This window comes from Hibiscus syriacus, unplaced genomic scaffold (genome assembly GCF_006381635.1).
Source record: "Hibiscus syriacus cultivar Baekdansim isolate YM2019G1 unplaced genomic scaffold, ASM638163v2 tig00004035_pilon, whole genome shotgun sequence".
NCBI lineage: Eukaryota > Viridiplantae > Streptophyta > Magnoliopsida > Malvales > Malvaceae > Hibiscus > Hibiscus syriacus.
Window position 1 is genome coordinate 136,729 of NW_024061993.1, and position 19,645 is coordinate 156,373.

General features: G+C 31.9%; 1 pseudogene; it reads right to left on the reverse strand.

Annotated features, from left to right (window-relative positions):
• Positions 1-1,808: 1,808 nt before the first annotated feature.
• Positions 1,809-4,067, reverse strand: LOC120186873 (annotated as a pseudogene).
• Positions 4,068-19,645: the final 15,578 nt, after the last annotated feature.

Genomic DNA, 19,645 nt, shown 5'->3' on the forward strand with positions numbered 1-19,645 from the left:
AAGTATATAATATATAATTTTTAAAACATTTTTTGAAAATATATATATTATATAGTTTTAAATTTTTTTTGGGAAAATATATATTATATGATTTTTGAAAATATTTTTTATTTTTTATTATTTATTTATTTATTTTCTTATTATTATTATTAATTTCTTTTACGTTTTTTTCAGGTCCAATAACAGTCCAATGTTTCGGTCCAGTTCAAGGGGCTGCCCAACCGGATTTGGGCTTGACCCAGCCCAAACTAATTAGGGTTTCACACACATATGCACCGCATGGGAAGGGAACAAGTCACGCCCAACAGCAGTGAGAGGGCCACGCACCGATCAACGGGATTTTCGGTCGGGATTTCCACCACGAACACTGCCAGGGGATCCATCAACAGAGATCGACAGAACACAATACCAAACACAACCATCGAACCCACGAAAACCATTAGAGGAACATAAAAAAGTAAACAGAGGCATTATCGAGAGCCACAAACCCATATCAAACAACTAAGAACCATCGAGCCAACATCACAAACAATGAAACACAACACCAAAAAGAAGACATACAATAAGCACTAAACCAAAACAACATAACCAAAAAATGAAGCATTTTTCGTCGGAGCCGAGAGGAGCACGTCGAGAAGGCGAAAGGTTCGACGGAAAAGGTAAAAGTCGAAGGGGTTTTTGTTGGATCTGCTTCGACAGGGTTTGGTTCGGATGTTTAGAGGTCGGTTTTGGGTTCACAGCGTTGAGGGGGTCATTTTGGTAGGCTCGGATTTTTTTCAACCGCCGGAGGTGGCGAACGAAGCGGCGACGACACAACGGGGTAGGCCACCGGAGCAGTGGCTGGATATCGCTCGGTTGAGAGGTTTGGGGAGAGAGTTGAGAGCTTATTTTGAGAAAAGGGGTAAGAATGAAATGTTTGACCCATTTTTTTTCTTTTATACGACCCGCTGGACGATTCTGTCGACCCGCGCAAGACCTAACTCGGGCCATGGGATCGCGTGTTTTAGGTGTAAAAGGGGGTAATTGCAGTTTGCCCCCCAATTTTTAATGATTTCATTTTGGTTGTTTCATTTAAATTAACCCTGAATTCACTTTGAATTGATTCTCATACTTAGTTTTTATTTCAATTCAGTCCCTTTCATTATTATTGTATATATATATTTTTTCTTTATTATTAGTATTATTAGTATTTTTTATTTGTTTTCTTAATCTCATTTTATATCTTTGATTTATTTTTATTTTTTTCTCTCTTTGATTGTATTATTATTTTTTAGTTTATTATTTTTTTCTTCTTTGTTTTTTCTTCTTTAACATTTATTCATTATTTCTTGATTAACATTTTCGATCCTTTTAGAAAATTCCAACCAATCAAGGTAAGAAATTCGAATCGAATGTTTTAAATTTCTATTTAAATTTTTAGTTTTCGCAATTAAAGACAATCGACAAATTAATTGGTATCGAAAGGGTGGTTCAAGGGTGCTAATCCTTCGTTGACCGTAACCGGCTCCCGAACCCGATACATTTATGGTAAAACGCAGATCAGGTAAGATGGTGTCCGGTCTACCTAAATATCGTTTTAAAATGATCGGTGGCAACTCCAACCCATTTATCCAAGTCGAAGCCCAATTCCGAGTCCAATCGAAAGACGGTTCCGACAATAGTACTTAGCCATCGAACATGAACTACTCATAACATATTATAGGCCAGACTAGGAAATCAAGACTACTAATAATGAAATGCAGAACCACTGAAAAAATTAAAGTTGGTTAAATATATTTGAAGAACAAAAAAGAAGAGGAAAGAATGTGCCACTGTCAATTCATTACTTGACCCGTGAAGCCAATGGCTTGCCTCGCCCCATGGTGAAACCCTTGGTTCCATCTGGCATTCTAGGGCTCTTGCGCATCTGTTTGCTGGATCCTTCACATTGGACTGCATTGTTCGGTGCCGGAGACGACGCAAGCCTCGGGTTTTGAACTCGCCCGCGGCCCTTTCCTTGCCCTTTACCCCTCCCTCTCTTTGAATCCACCGCAGAAGTATCCTCAGTTAGTTCAGTGTTGCTTGGCTGAGAAGTATTGTCGGAGTTTTCGTTCACTAACGAATCATCCTCGTCTGATTTTCTGCTTTTCAGAACAGATTTTGGCTGCATTTTTCATTTCAAACTTGAATCATACATGAAAGGCACAAATATTATGAATATCTAATTTAGACATACCGTGAGTCCAAGCAGCAGCCTTACTCTGAGGCCCTTTCTCCAATTCCTTTCATCATTGAACTTCTCAACCTGCTCCATATAAACAAGCAGTGCATAAATGACATTACAGATGTTGAATTGAAGTAAACTCGAGCAGCATCGATCCGTTCACTTACATCTTTCTTGGCACCCTGCGCTGAATCAAACTCCACAAATGCATGTAGCTTAAAGGAAAATGGAAACAGAAAAGGAATTAGCAAGGGAAAGTGTCAAACAATTTCAAGGATTACACAAACAAGTTTGGTTCCATAGTTCATACCTTGCTCCGCTTCGAAAAATCGGTTTTCGAGTTAGAAGAATAGGATTCTAGGGGATGGCATATTCGGATGTTCTTAACACTGTATCAACATACCATTAGTATGTGCCCCAACATAACATATTCAAAACCTGAAATAGAAAAGTGATTAAAAACAACCTCCCAACAACATTGAAAATTTTGTCAAGGTTCTGATGAGAGTGATCTTCAGGCAAATTCTCTATAACAATGGTACGAGACTGCAAGAAAACAAGATGAGACCATAATTAAGTTGCATCGTACAACAAGAGACCCAAAAACCAACGCTTTAATATAGGCATAATGATAACATTATGATTAATGTTTGTTCAAATAATCACTTTGGTCCTTATTTTTTATTTTTAGTTATTTTAGCTCCTAACGTTTTAATATTTTTTTTATCAAAATAGCACCTGTTGGATGAAAATCTTTAGTTGGCTAATAGCCAATACAAGTTGCGGACACGATATTTCAGCATATGCTTAATCAGTGATGTGACATCACATTGGTTGATGTGGCACATGTCACATGTGTGGCAATGTCGAGTCACCAAAATGTATTGATCATTAGTCAACTTATAGTTTCATTAAATAATGGTTTTTTTATTAAAAATTGAAATATTAAGGACTAAAATACTCCATAAAAAATAAGGATCAGAGTGATTATTTGAACAAATACGAGAACTAATTTTATCATTATGCATTCAATATATATTACCTGCATTTCTTCTCTGTCTTTTTCAGTGAAAGGGTGTTTACGTCTAACCTTCTTACCATCAGCACTCACAACCTTTGAGGCACATGAAAAAGAACAAAAGTAATTACATGATCCACGTAAATCAATGGTGTTGTCTGTTTGAGAACTGTCTGAGAAAACCAATGAAACAAAAGAAATTACAAGCTTCGAAGACGACCGAAGTGCTTGAGCCAGAAACTGATTGCCATTGACGAGTGACTTGATCTTCTTTGTAGAAGCAATCAAAGATATTGGCACTAAAAAAACAGGCAATACATATAGGGTGAAAACCATGTTTTAAATTGAAAACAAGAACCACCACAAGTTTCCCTTACCATATCCTTCTGGATCTTTGTTTATTTGCTTTGACAATGATTCGTTTGCAAGAAGATCATGTCACTTAACTGGTATTCCACCTGTTTGACGATCTTCATGCGAAGATCATCAGCGGGCACATTCTTGGAAGAACAATGGGGGTTAGGGTTAGAGATCGAACAAGTTGAACGGTCTTGATCATCGACAAAGAACCAATCAGACGAGCCAGCAGCAGCATCAGCACCAGAGCCACCAATGTAGTGGAAACAAGGATAATAATAACTGGCCGGGATGGGGACTTGGGTTTGCGATCTCGGCACGAACTCAGGTGCATACGCAATGAATTTAAAGGATACACCACTAGTACTACTGCTGCTACAAATGGCATTTGTCTTTACTGTTAATGCCATTGCATCTTTGGTTTCTATGTTTTCTTGGGCTTCTTTTCCTGGATTTTCTTCTGGTTGTGCCTGTGCCATTGTTATTTGTTTATTTATTTGTTTTTTATGAATTCTCTGTGTTCGATTGGTTTGGTTAATGAGTTTGAAACTTGGATTTGACGTGTTCTCTCATTGTCTCCTGAAGTTTAGTAACTGTAAGTTTGATATGGAATGAAATCAACCACGAGAGAGGATTTCTTACAAATCACTGTTGTTTTAGAGGCTTGACCATTCTTTTAGGATTTACAATTTGCCACCGCTAGCACCCGCATCCTTTCTTATCTCGTTTGCATTCCTTGTGTATCTGAGTAAAAATATTAGGGTAAATTATGCCTTTCGTACTTAAACAATAAAAAATGTAACGTTAAGTTTTTAAAAAATGAAAGTTACTAAAATGGGTCAAACTAATAGTTTAGATACTAAATGCATAGTTTACCCAAAGAATTATGTTAAATATATATATATATAGTCATTAGATATGCTAAAATGATTTTTTAATCGTTAAAGTTTTAATTTTTTTTAAAATAATCATTAAACTTATCGAATTATAAAAAATAGTCATTGTACATTATTAAATAGTGATAATTTTTTTAAGTTCTAAGTAACATTTTGTAATAATTTGATAATTTTAATTACCATTTTATACTGATTTGATTAAACTTCTAAGACTTTGGTGATAAAAAAGATACCAAATAGTTAAAGATTGAACCACTTTTATGATGTTTGGTATAAAATATCCTATTTGTCTCATTAACGTTGTCCCTTATTTATATTGTGTGTGTAATAAAATAATTATTTTAATTATATAAGTTTTATATAACATTTTTATAATTGGTATGAATGCCACTATTTTGTTATATCGTGTTTATTATATGGTCGGATATAAAAAAAGAGAAGATTTTTAAAAATGGTAATAGTCTCGGCGATCCAATGTGACATCTTAGGCTCATCATATAACGATTGAGTTTGGAGTGTTATATTTTAGGAACAAAACTTAGGTTTCTTGATGATAAAGTATTTGGCTATTTAGATATGAAGTAGGATTTAACCTTTAGAATCATGTAAGAATAATTTTAGAGAAATATAATTATTTGTAGGATCTATCAAACTTTTGGGGTTAGATTTCAATTGTAGATTTGATTTTCTAGAGAAGTTGGAAGAGTCTTTTATACACCATGTTTTGGATTATTTATTGGATTATGAGATACATGTAATATCATGTATTTACACTCTTCGTGATCTATACTTTTATAGTGAATTATTTATTTCTCTTGCATGTGGAGGTAGGCAAGACTGAACCAAATTAAATCACGCATCTTGCATGTATCTTATGCATATGTTGATCTCACATGATTTATTTTCTGCTTACAAATTTTTAACAAGTGGTATCAAAGTAGTGATTCAAGTTGAGAAGTTTCAAAGATATTTATAGTTGTTGATTTTATTAATAATTTTGGAGATATATGGAGAACTTTTATTGCAATAAACTTTCAGTTGTCGGGAGTTAATTCTCAATTGATCTAGTGGTTCTTCAACATATATCATATAAGAATTGAAGTTGAAGCCTTGACGAAAATGCTTCAATGGATCTTTAACTTGCACAAGAATTGAAGTTATTGAAGACTTGAAGTCTAATGTGCGAATAAAATTTGTGTCAAGAATGAGATTGTTAAATATTGACTCAAATTCTAAATGGTAATTAAATTCGATTTTAATGTAATTTTAGTAATAGAACATTACTTGATAATTGAATTTTTTTAATAAGTAAATAATTATTTTAAGCATGAAATCTTACGAAATTAGAGTTCTTGGTGACCAAGTATTTGACTCTATAAATATGAGGTATGTCTTAACCTTTAGAACAGAGAATTATCTTAGAGAAATGTAATAATTTGAGATTTTAGTTTTAAATACGATTTTGTAGGAACATTAGAAAATTCTTTTAAGATGCATCGAGTTTTGAGGTATGTATATCGAGTTATGAGATACATGGAATATCATGGATTTACTCTCATGATCTTCGCGTTTATAGTGGATTATTTGTTTCTCTTATCCGTGAAAATATGCAATACCAATTCATGTTATATTTTATCTCTTGCAAGTTTCTTATTTCTAAATTGATCTCACATTATTTATTTCTTGTTTATAAATTCTTGACAAAATTATTTTCATAACATTCTATAAAACAAACAAATACGATTGATGTAGTCTTCTTTAGTTGACGGTACTATTTGAATTCAATTTTTATAATTTTAAATTCTTTTTTATAAAAAATCTAAACATTACTTATATTCTTTCCCACACATAAACAAAGATAATGAAATTTGAACTCATGTTTTTTTATACGTTGTAATAATAACAATACCAACAAAACTAAGATTTTGTAATACCCCTTTCCCGTATCCAGCCCCGAACACGAGTCGAAGATGTCACGTGATTTTTAAAACATTTTTCATATTTGAAAATCGATAAAATTTTGTTTCTTTAAATAAAACGGTTTAATAATATAATATATGAAACATCATTTAACTACTAATGTATAAAATAGTGGTTATAACTATCATATAGTAGTTTAAGTTCACTGATAAATATAATACTACAAACCATAATTAAGATATTCCTACCAGAGCATCATAGTATAACTAAGTACTGCCATCCAGTAATATCAAAAGAACATCTAGAGATGTCATACTGTTACTAATGAGGTAACCCTTGACAGCTGAAATCAGATGTACTTTTCACTCTTAAAGTATGCTATAACCTATGCGTGAAACAATCACACACTAAGTATTCACTTAGTGAGGCATATTAAAGTAATTCATTTAAAAACATAAGTAATCATAAGAGATAAAATATGATTTAATTAGTATAAAATATATAAACACATAAAACTGACTTGATAAGCAAGTTTCTGTCACATACATGTGAAATATTATTTTTATATGTGTAGCATACTTATCAATCGGTGTATTTAAAAATCCATTCACACCCCAATGTATGATAGATGAGAATGTCAGGTATAAAATTAGCACCTAAGTGCTACAATGACGTATAGGTATTATCGTACATAGCGACACCATACTAACAATTTCAGAGTGGTAATTCATTATGAACACCATCCTCGCACACATGATGCCATAGTACAACAAATGTACTACTACAAGAACACAATAATGCATTAAACAAAATCGATCGATAACCACCTTATTCAAGGTATTAAAATTGCACCTATGACTCTTAATGTTCATACAATAGGCTATTATATCCAAATCGCAGATTAAATATTTATTTCAAAACATCAATAGAGGATAAATATTGTAAAACACATCCATTTATTTTAGGGCAATTCATACCCTAAAATCATTCAATAAAAATCATTTTCATAAAACTTTATGAAAATATCGCATGTCTTCCTTATATCATATAAGTACATAATAAAATGCACTCACATGGTATGCCTTACTGTCGATACCCGATTATTCTTGTACTTTTTCATTGCCTTTTGATTTTCTCGAATCACGAGCTTGATCACGATCTACACAAACATCCATAAACATACATACAAATATAAAATACATGTTAGTATTCTTACTAACATTTTATACAGATAATAATACCATAATATTACTATTTCCGAATTCTTCTAGAATTTTGCCATTATTTCTTCATTTCAAGTCCCAAATAACTCAAAGAAAATTCCAGCCTTTAATTTCCACCCCAATACCTCAACAATGTCATTATTACCACTTAAGTCACTAACATTCTCAATATTTACCATTTGATGCTCAAACTTTGCCAACTTCCCAAAATAGTCCAATTTCACATTCTAACATCAATTTCAGCCCTTTTAATATAAAATTCCAAAAATGTACATCAACTATTGGGTAAATAAACATTTACCCCATAACTTTTCAAAATTACTGAATAGGTCCCCTAACTTTTGAAAATTACAAAATGGTCCCAAAATTTTTCTAAGGCTTGTAGAACCTTCCAAATATCATTTCTAAGCCATGGGATTTTTTTCACAATTTCCCCCTCAATATTTTCCTTGAGGTTGAACCTTATAGGTGTTTAAATTTAATGATTCTCACTTGATTTAAGCATGAAATCAACATCTAATCAACATTTCTAAGCCTCTACAATGAAACCCCTAACTTGATGTCATCAAAACACAACTTTTCCCCAAACTAGGGTTAGGCTGAACATGCTATAAGCATGTATAGGTGGTTTTAATCATCAATCAAGCTTGAAAATGATTAGAGCTCATCGAATAGAACAATTTTCTATTTTGCGTCTTAATCTAAAAAATAAGGAAATTTCTTGAAAATGAAAAATAAAATTTTCTCTTACCTAAGATATGAAGGAGCACGAAATGGAGCTTGAAGAATGCCTTATTTTCATGAAATTTCTAGTTAATTTCATGTTAATTTGTCATTTAGTAAGCTTAAATGAATTTTATGGGAAATGACAATTTTACCATTAATGAAACTTGATAATTACCTCCATACCAAGCCACATAACACTTATCATCTTTCCAAAGTCAAAGATGAACAAAATAATTTACCCTTTACAATTTTCCCATGTTCTTTTTCAAAAACTTCAATCTTGCCATTTTCATCCAACGGTTCAATTGAACATGGAAATAAATTCTCAAATCCAATGATCCACATTATTTTCCATCATTTTAAATGCGGAAATAATATTTTTAAGCTTAATTTAATATCCCAAAAATTTTCTAAAAATTTTTGTTCGATCCGATTTACCAAATTTTTATCGGAGCTTAACACTTTCTAGTTTTTAACATAAATTCGAGATAAAAAATATGATTAATAACAAAACGTCATTCTTGGGGGTGAACTATTCTTTTATGGAATAAAAATTATTTTTGGGAAAGTTACCACTTTGGTCCCTAAATTTATCCCAATTTTATACTTTGATCACCAAACTTTCAAAATTTATGTTTTGGTCACTAACCAAAATTTGGGGTATTACAGATTTAGTGGACATCATTTTAAATTTGTTTTTAAACTTGAGAGTTGATTATATTATTATGTATAAGAAGTAACATCCAACAACTCCAAGATTTGAAGTCCCCACATATTTTTTATTCTCTAATTGTGACAATTTAGTAGAATAATATCTTTATTTTCATAAAAAGATTTATCTTATACATTTTACTTTAGATTAGATTGATAATTGAACTCAATCTTGTTCGTGGGGGCATGGACAAGGTAAACAATCTTTAATGATGATTAGAACCCAGTAAAAGTGGGGAAAAACACATTGAGACTACTTAGACGATTAGAATATAAAGGAATAATGTGTTGACTTGGTGGTGTTAGGGTTTGCTTTTTGTCGCCAAATTCTTTTCTTTCCAGTTAAAACTTTCATCATGGTGATGTCTTAAGGATCATAACCTACGGCTGGTTTTTCAAGGAATCTTTGCTATGAATAGTTCTCATTAGTAGTATGACCAAATGAAAATGCTTGCCATATATTTATTTTAAGCTTTGCCATGTGATACTTGAGGAGATCTTACAATGTGATTGGTCTGTTGTATGTATTCAATCCAATGTCTCTTCTTCTCTCTCTCTATTACTTTATTTTGAATTTATAAATCTCATCAACTAACCTATCCTATAATAGAGATAAATATAAGATTTTATGTTATGAGGCGAATTTATAATATTTTAGGAAGGCAAACTTACAAAATTTTAAAAGAGACAACCTTTTTATATCAACATCATTTTTTAAAGTCTGGAGTGATTATACAAAGTAGTATCTGTTCAGAATATTTTCTTAATCATTGACAACAAACGCCCTACATATACAATTGCTCGAACTCGAATCCTCTAAAAAGAATAATATTTTCTTTTATCCCTAATATTAATGTAAGAAAGTAGAGCCCTTATTGTGGAGTTCATTTAATTATATATTGTGTGCAAATATTCTCTCTATTATATTTGGTGGAGAGATGGACTCTTTTGTAATTATCGTTTAGATAAACATTACAAGTGATTGTGTTTTTCTAGTGGAGTATGAGTGGCGCTCTGGCTTATGTAAAAGAAAAATCCATTGGTGTTTTCAAAACAATATGAGTAATTAAGAGCTTGTATGGAGACCGCATAATTACATGGTCATAAACTATGCATTCATAAGTTCTTAGGCTGAAAGGCCAATGCTCTAACAAATCTACATGATTTTTATGTAATCATCTTGCAAGTTTCTCAATACAGCAAGGGTCCAAAATTTCTGTATTGGTAGCTTTATACGATAATTACCGTACCGGGTAAAAAGAAAGGACCACATAGCTACAATCAAAATCCAATTAGTGATTAATTAATGACCAAACGAATGAATTAGTTTATTATGTTCTTGAGCAACTTACATGCTTGTACATTGCGTTTATCAGATATATGATTTAGGGTAAGGGTCGTAAATAATTGTTTCTCATGAGTCATGCAATTAGGGAACAGTGAACTAAGAATTTTGGTGGTTAGTAAAAATCATTTTTATTCATTTATTAGAAAAATAACCCCCACCAAGAATTATTTGGAAAAATGACCCCTAAATGGTCTATGTAGGCATACCTCACGTTCTTCAAGACACGTATAATGACCTCGAGTTCTGTAGGGTACAAGATCAATCAAACGTGGAATAACTTTTTCAGATAACCCAATTTAATATTTGGATTAAAGAAATTGAATTTATCGCGAGATTGATTTTGTGAACCTCGTGTCCTACAGAACGCGAGATCCTTGCATTTCCAGCCCACATTACAAGTGTTTATAGGCTGTTTGAGGGGTGTTTCTGGAAAGTTAATCAATTTTTTTTTGCAATTTATAAGATTAGAGATAGTATTGGAATTTATCTTTCAGTTGATGCTAATATCGACACATATGAGACATTGTAGTGGGGCAAAAATCGCGTTGAAAATTATTCCAAAGCTTGGTTTTGTGAATGAAGAACAAGTTAAAATGGCTTGTTAGGCATGTTCGAGGGGTATTTTCGAGAAGTTAATTGAGATTTTTCATAATTTATAAGATTAGAGACGTAGAATTTGAACTTATCTTTCAGTTGAGGCTAATATCAGTGCATACGAGACATTGTAAGCGGCGTAAAAATCGCATTGAAAATGGTTCCAAAGTTTGGTTTTGTGCTTGAAAAAGAAACTAAAAATGGTTTGATAGACATGTTTGAAGGGTATTTAGGGGAAGTTAATCGAAATGTTTTCATAATTTATAAGATTAGAGGTGTTGTATTGGAACTTATCTTTCAGTTGAGGTTAATATCGACACATACGAGACATAGTAAGCGGGGTTAAATTCCAGTTGAAAATGATTTCAAACCAAAAGAAATTGAAAACTACCAAATATATTTTGTTAATTAGAAAAATAATAGTACAATGAAAAAGCACAATTAATCGATATGAGGGTCTGACCGAATAGAAAATTTGTTCTTCATATTTTTGGGATTCCTACATATAATGCATAGTTTCGACTGTTTGGTTTTTTTCTCGATGTTCAACCAAATCCTCATCACAGTAAATCCATGTTGATCTTGGACGATCTTTTTTTTCCGAACCGTAGTGCATAATTGATGGTATTGTAGGTTCATCGTCAACTTTATTTGGATCCCATTCATTTTAATTGGAGGAAACTTGTATTGATAAACTTTGAATATGATTTGAAGTAACTATATCGGATCAACAAATGTCATATAATGAATCCGTACAGATAAACAAACAGTAATGACATGCCCACACGAGTATTTGAATATTTGGAATACTCAACTACCACATGTTCTTTCTCGTAGATTGACTACGTATATGTTGTGTTGTATATCTTCCAATGACTTCGAATATTCTGAAACACATAATTTATTTTGTTCACGAGAGACATGTCGTATTCATCGCATTTAAATATTGCACAAATATTTGAAATTTTATGATGAGGTCTGAGTGGACTATGTGGCCACCTGCCCTCCAGTCAATTGCTTGCTTTCCCAAGGTTGCAAAAAGAGTTTCTAATCAATAATATGTCGTTATGACAAGAGAATTGATAGGCAAATGTCGCACTTCCTTCAGTGATAAAATGATGCCTCAACCAAGTTCGTTGTCATGTGACCATATCGTCTACCCCATAAAATGACCGAAGTCATTTCTCCATCAGAATTTTAACAAGGTAGTTATAGCCTTGTAAACTTGTCTCTCACTTCTTGAGGTAGCTTCTCAACATCACGTATGGAATGTGTGTGGCATATCCATTAAAAATGCAATATTTAATTAGAAATAATAAATGAAAAGATATCTTAAACCCAAGAGAGTGAAAGACATACCCATTCAAAGCTCCATTAAGTGTTAATCTTCACTCTTGAACTTTTACAAATAATTTGTAGTAATGTGGCGTAAACAATACCGATGAGAAATATAGAGAGATTGTCAAAATTAGCGTATACATTGGATTGCGTATTTGATCCCTGCAACTCTATTAGAAATAAGACATATCACATCACGTCTATCACACATAAAATAAGATAGAACATGTCTTCATAAGTTCTTAAGGAAGATTTCCCAAAATTTTATTTTCCTTTTTTACTATTGCAAAGGCGATATGAATAATTTTTTTATTTCCGTTTTGTGTAATCGCTAATAATAGTATTTATGTATATCTTTCATACAACCAAGTGCCGTCGTTTTAAACCATCGACTTGCAGTGGAATAATGCATTAACACACTGTAAAAATATCTAAAATAACCGATAAAATTAGCATACACCTTCTATGACACGATCATTTTCGTATGCCGCTACAGTTTTCAATTTACAATCATTCTCGTTATGTGTTTCTGCATCATTTTTAGCCATGGTCGCAACTCTTTGTACGATTCCTCCCATTAGCCATACAATTTTTGTGGGATCGATACCATACATATTATGCTTTTTGGTAGTCAAATGTGTAGCCGTATTGAGATGCAATTGCAACAATAAAAGTGGAACTATTATTCATGGATTTACTTTGACCAGTGGAATGAAGGCATCATAAAGAACGTGCACATCCAAGTTACGATAACCCTGATTAAGACTGATGACGATGCATGTATAAGGTTGGACATATTTTGTGAGCTTCCATAAGTTATTCATCGTCTTCAAGCGTGATACATGAAACCTCCAATCACATTCCTACTTCTTGTGGACACATTCAGTAATGTACTTGTCTGTTGTGTTTTTCACAGTCAACGTAATTGAGCGACATATATTATAGTTCTTAATAGCAGCCATGATGAGTTCTTTTATCCTAAAGGCCATTCCAATATAGAGTTCACCATCACCACGTTGGTTGGATTACTCAATCTGTGGGAATTGTGAAAATTTTAGAGCGTTAAAGACTTCCATATCAACCGTTGTGAAGTGGGATGGTGGCTAGTAATAAGAAATAGGAATATCAGCACATGGAACATTGATAGGTATGACGTTGTAACACCCATAACCCATATATGTCTCGAAATACAAGTTAAAGATGCCACACTGGCTTTTCATACGTTCTATACTTGAAAACCCATAAAAGAATTTCATTTTAAAACTTCAAATTATCAATTAAAACCCATTTAATCATTCACGTGAAAACTTAAAATAATATTTTATCATCAAATTTTAATATGATTTTAGGCAGCAATTAGGCAGTTCGATGTTGTTTCTCAACACCTATGAAACTGCTAAATTAATGCTTAATTAAAAAAAATCAACCATTACTGTTCAAACAATTCTATCAGAGCAACCAAAACATTTATAATATACAAGTCACTAATAAGTTAAAGATGTCTTACTGATATTGTAGGTCGATATGATTTCCCAAGAAGAGATGTTTTCAATGCTCCTCACTTCAAGTCCTTTTCTTTCAGAACCTATGCATGAAAATCATCACTCGCTAAGTAAAACTTAGTGAGACAGTAACACATCTAAGGTGAGATAAAACATAAAATATCATAAATACTTCAAAATATTACAAATAAAATTTAAATAAAATAATTGAACTTTCAAACCGGTCATTCAAGTTGTTGTCTTCTTCGGAAAAACCTAAAATCATCATCTCATGATTTTATCAAAACCATGAAAATCAATATCAAACATAAAAGTCATTTCATACCCCTTTCATTCAAACATATTTCAGAACTTTCGTAATTCGTTTTCATATTCCTTTCCTTTAAGATACTTTCAAATCTTTCACATTTATTTATCATATTTTATTTTCATAGCCCAATGTATATGTAAGATAATGCAAGGTACAAGAGTCGAACATCATGTGTGCACTAAGCACCAACGGTACTAATCATCATCATTATATAATACACTCGAAGTGCAATCATATCATTTGCACCGACGGTGCCATACATAAAGTACACAAATGTACCATAACTTTACTTTACTTTACTTTACTCAACTTCTTGCCATGCCAAGTGTACCTACGATTCTCAATGCAACATACAACGGACTTTCAAATTATATTATATTATATTCAATTAAAGATCAACCTTTCCAAATAAGAATAATTTTCCATTCATCATCATAAAAATCATAACTTGAGCAATTCATACACTAAAATAATTCACATAACATTTCTAAAATCATCAAGAAAATATTTCATCATTAACAATAAATATTATTCTTTAAAATCATTTTAGAAAATTCATTTGAATACCTTTTTCAGAAAATATCATATAAAACATATTGGGTAATTTCATACCCAAAATAATCATAAATCTTTTATATGTCATTATGGAAATATTCCATAATTAAAATAAAATCAAACTTTTAAAAATAATATGAGGTTGACTTATTGCAAGTCTTCCTCAATTAGAATAATTAAATAAATAAACTGAAGTCACATTTGCCTCACTAGTAAATATTAACATCGATTTTACTTTTACCCTGATCCTTTGTTTTTCTCTTTTTGCTATGGTTAATTTTGGTTGCAATCCCAATCTATCAGAGAATAAATTATTCGACAAAAATAATTTCAAAATATATGTTAGTATCTAACTAACATATTAAATATACATTTACCTAAATTCAAAAACACAACTATCACATATTCGATAATAATTTCTATAATTTAATCAATTTTATCTCAAATTATTAAAATAATCCTTCTAGTCCTTGAAAATAATCTTTCTTGAATTTAAATCACTTAACTTTCTCAATTTATCAGTTAACCACGAAATAACCATTTATTTCATTTCAACCCCTATATTTTGAACATCTTCAATACAATACTTTCTTGATCACTTTCAATCCTAAATTAATCATCATATTCACCATTCTTTCATAACTTCCAACTTAGCAATTCAACTTTATATTTTTACCATTTTATCTCTAATATTTTCCCAAACCTTCAAATTGTTACTTAATCTCATAATACTTTCAAATTTAACCCCAATTCAACATTCTAATAAAATTACCAACACAACACTTCAATTTTCAAAAGCTTACATTTTAATCTTTTAACTTCCCTAACCTTGCAAAATAGCCCCTAACAACTCAACCAAGATCCAATTATTCCAAATCATCATTTCAAACAACCAAAAGCATTCTAATACTCAATTCAACCCATAGAACATAAAAATTTTCCTAACAACTTCTCCTCATATTTGAAACTTACAATTTAATCCCCTAATGGTCTCCAAATTTTTTCAAGCTTGATTCATCATCCAACATTCATTTCCATAAATTCAAACCATTCTCAATCAATAACATACAAAAATAAACCAAATTCAACAATTCCTCATAAAAACCCAAAGTGGCCAAAAGTTTTTAAGTTAGTCCTTTAATGGTCTTTAATAAAATTTTCAGACTTGATTATTACTTCATAACACTCCTAACATAAAATTCTTCGTCTTATTCACCACCACCACCACCATCATCATATGCATATGAAGTACCACCATAGGAACTCGGACTGGGAATGATGTAGAGTAGGCTCTATGGCAGCGTCTACTTAACAATACCGTATCTGAAGTCTGTTGCCAATGGTGGAAATTGAAATGGTGGTGGAACAGATGCATATGTAAATGAAGGATAATGTGCTTGAACATGTATATGAAGACTATACGAAGGGACAAGCGTCGTAAAGGGACGAAACATGTCGGTGGAAAAAACCTTTTGACGAAGGCCCCATATGTTGAAATGATGATTGGCTCCTCATATGGTAAAATCATGAATGATTTAAGTGGTTGAATAACGATGGTGAAATCAGTTTCTGAGGCTTTGGTGTTGATTGTGCAGGTGTCTGTATTGTTACCGATAATGAGACTAGAGCGTGTTTTGTTGTCTGGCTTGATTCCCTTTCGTCTCTACCATAACATTGCATCGGCAGGAGGTTTTGGGGAGACATATATATTTCTCGTGCTAGCTCCTCTTTGGTAAGTATATGTGGCTTCCCATTTTGTTTGTACCACAACATGTAATCATATACAACACTATGGTTGAATATGGGTAAAAAATGAAATGCCTATCAAATCTCGTCACCCACTAGATTATCCACACCTCATGATTATCCGCCCAATTAGCATTTGTCTTCCCTTGTTGCGTTAAGCGATACAATTCTTCCAAGTCTAGCAGTGGTGGTGAAATCCCTTGGACCCAGTTAAATTGTCGCAACACGCGATCGGTAAAATGTAACTCGACTATCTTATGATGTATCATCGGGACCGTCAACATCCAAACGCCTGAACTAAGGTATATTTCACCCAGAGTACACGAGCTAATAGCATGATCATTATATGGCGTCCACATGAACTACAAAAAAAATTTAAACTAAGTTAGATCAACTTGAATTAAAAATGATTTTTAAATTAAAAAATAAAATCGATTAAAAATATTACCTCATCTGTTATCTTATCGATCAAGAGTTAAAATCTGGCAGAGTTTTAGGTAGGTGGGCGTGAGATAGTGCACCAACCCACCTATCATTCATACAACAAAATAGTATTTCTTTTTATATTATAAAAAAGTATAATAATATAAATATAAACTTAGTTTTTTTAATTACCTCCAAAGTAGTGAAACTGAAATGGGGTTGGTTCTTTAATAATCGGGCATAAAAACGACATTCAGAACCAAGCCCACGATTGTAAAAACATCAGACACCCTTCAATGACATGTTTGTTTGAATCGATGGCTTTACAAAGCTCCCAAAACAGAAATGCCAAGACTATCGATCCCCAACTCGTATTTTTGGAATCACAAAAACTGCGTGGATGATTTAACCATATCAAATGCACTTTGTTGCGGGATTTTCTTGGTATCAAGATCTCCCAATAACTCGTAAAATATGAGCACGAGCAAATCGCTACAAAAACAATAAAAAATAAATTATCATAAATAAAAAATAATCAAAAAATTTAAAATAACATAAAATAAAATAAAAATTATGAAAAAAAATTAAAATATTTAATCGTAAATTTCAAAAATTATATTAGCATCTTTAATTTCTAGAGTAGCATTCGAGGGTAGATGTAAAATTGTCATCCAAAACTTTAATCTTGATCTTACCACCACCCAACTTGTTTGGAGGAATTCCAAGCAGTTCCTCACACAAGTCGTACTAGTTTTCTTTTGCAACACCGGTAATAGTCGTTCCGTCAACAAACAGTCCAAGATGAAATGAAACATCTTGCAAGGTAATAATCGCCTCCCTACATGAAAAATGAAACGTGTGTGTCTCCTGCCTCCACCTTTCTAGCGATGCATTTATCAGTGGAGGATGCAACTTAGTACCACCAATTATACTGTTAATGTAACCAAAATCGACTTTGTTAAAATACGGAACAATATCCGCATGAGGTGGTGTGAAACGGTTGATATAACACGTCAATGCATGTTCACACTCCTTCAAATTAAAATTTAAAAATAATAAATAGATATTAATTAACTAACTAAAAAATTACCTTTGGATTTATCTCGCTAATAATTGAACACATGTCTTTGATCAAGCCTTAGTAACCCCGACATAATACTAAATATTTGGATTTTTAAAGTAATAAAATTGCTTAGAGAAATTTTAGATCAGAATAGAGAAGAAACGTCAAAGAATTCGGAAGGTGTGAAGAAAAAGGTTATAGGGACCATATTTATAAGAGTCCTCACACCCCTTACCAAGCAAGATTAATGGACCTCTCGTTCTGCAGAATGCGAGGTCCGTTGAAAAGACACGTCTATAATACAATAAATTCCAACGTGTTAGCAGGAACCTCACGCTTGCGCAATTCGAGGTCCTGGAGAAATTAATTTTTTATTTTTTAGATTTTATTTAAATTATATTTAGTTAGGTAATTTTTTATACTAAATCTTTTTAAATTAGGTATTTTTTAATTAAGAAAATTTTATAAATTATATTTAGAAATTTTATTCTTTTATATTAATATTTTTATTAGGATTTTTATAAAAATCAGAAATTTTTTAAATAAGGATTTTTTAATAAGGATTTTTTATAGTAATTTATGATTTTTTATTTTTTAAATATGAGTTTTTTAATTCTATTTAGTTCCAATGCATTCCACCTGTCCCAAAAGAACTTTGCGTTCTACAGAACGCGAGGTCGTGGAAATTAATACTGTGATAAAATCTTGAGATGCTTCAATTTCTTGTTAGCCTGAGTTTTGTAGAACGCGAGGTCATTTATTGTAATATTAAATTAGGTTATCTGAAAAGTTCTTTCAAGTCAGACGAGTCTCGCATCCTACAGAATGTGAAGTCCTTAAACACGTTATGCAGAATGCGAGATAGTCCTACAAAGACAGTTTGAGAGTCATTTTTTCGAAATAATTCCTGGCGAGATTAGTTTTCTAATAAATGAATAAAAAAGGGTTTTTGTCACGATCCAATTTTTAGGATTGAAACAAAAGCTTTTAGGGATAAAACAGTACCTTGAAACAAAAGGACAGGTATTTTGAGTTAAACATTCAAGAGGACCATCTTAAAAAAAATCAAGAGAACCAGACAAATCTATGAATTTTCTATGGATTAATTTAGCTTTAACGGTATTAGTGATAAAAAATAATGTTATTTTCTTTACAAAACATGAATTTAAATAGTTATGTTTGCAAGATTTTTGTACATTATTAGTAGACTACGAAAAATCTTCAACAAATACTACACCCTAAACCATTAAAAAATTAAAAAAAAAGGTTAGACGTAGGAAAGCATTATCAAGTTAAAACTGCAGAAAAATACTTATAAACTAAAGCGACTTTCTATAATAATTTCTAGGAGATATAAAGCATTCCTAAACCCTCATAACAGTTGAAAACCCACTAGCAAATAGAGGTTCAATGTATAAGGCAAACAATGTAGATGCTATAGAATTTTGATATGGGAATGATGGGCAGTGTTCATGTTTCTTCCAATGGTGATACCATGGATGATATATAATTGGAATTCTTGTTTTGGTTCTGGACGAAGATAAAAACTTAAGTTAAATCGATTCAAAATCGAAGGAAAGCTAATCCTGCGAAATTTTCAAAGCCTTCTCTAATTTCTCAAGATCCTTCTGCTTTTATGTATGATATAGTAATAGTATTTTGTAACTTATACGACGGCGAACTCCCATGTATACTTTATATATCAGCAAAAC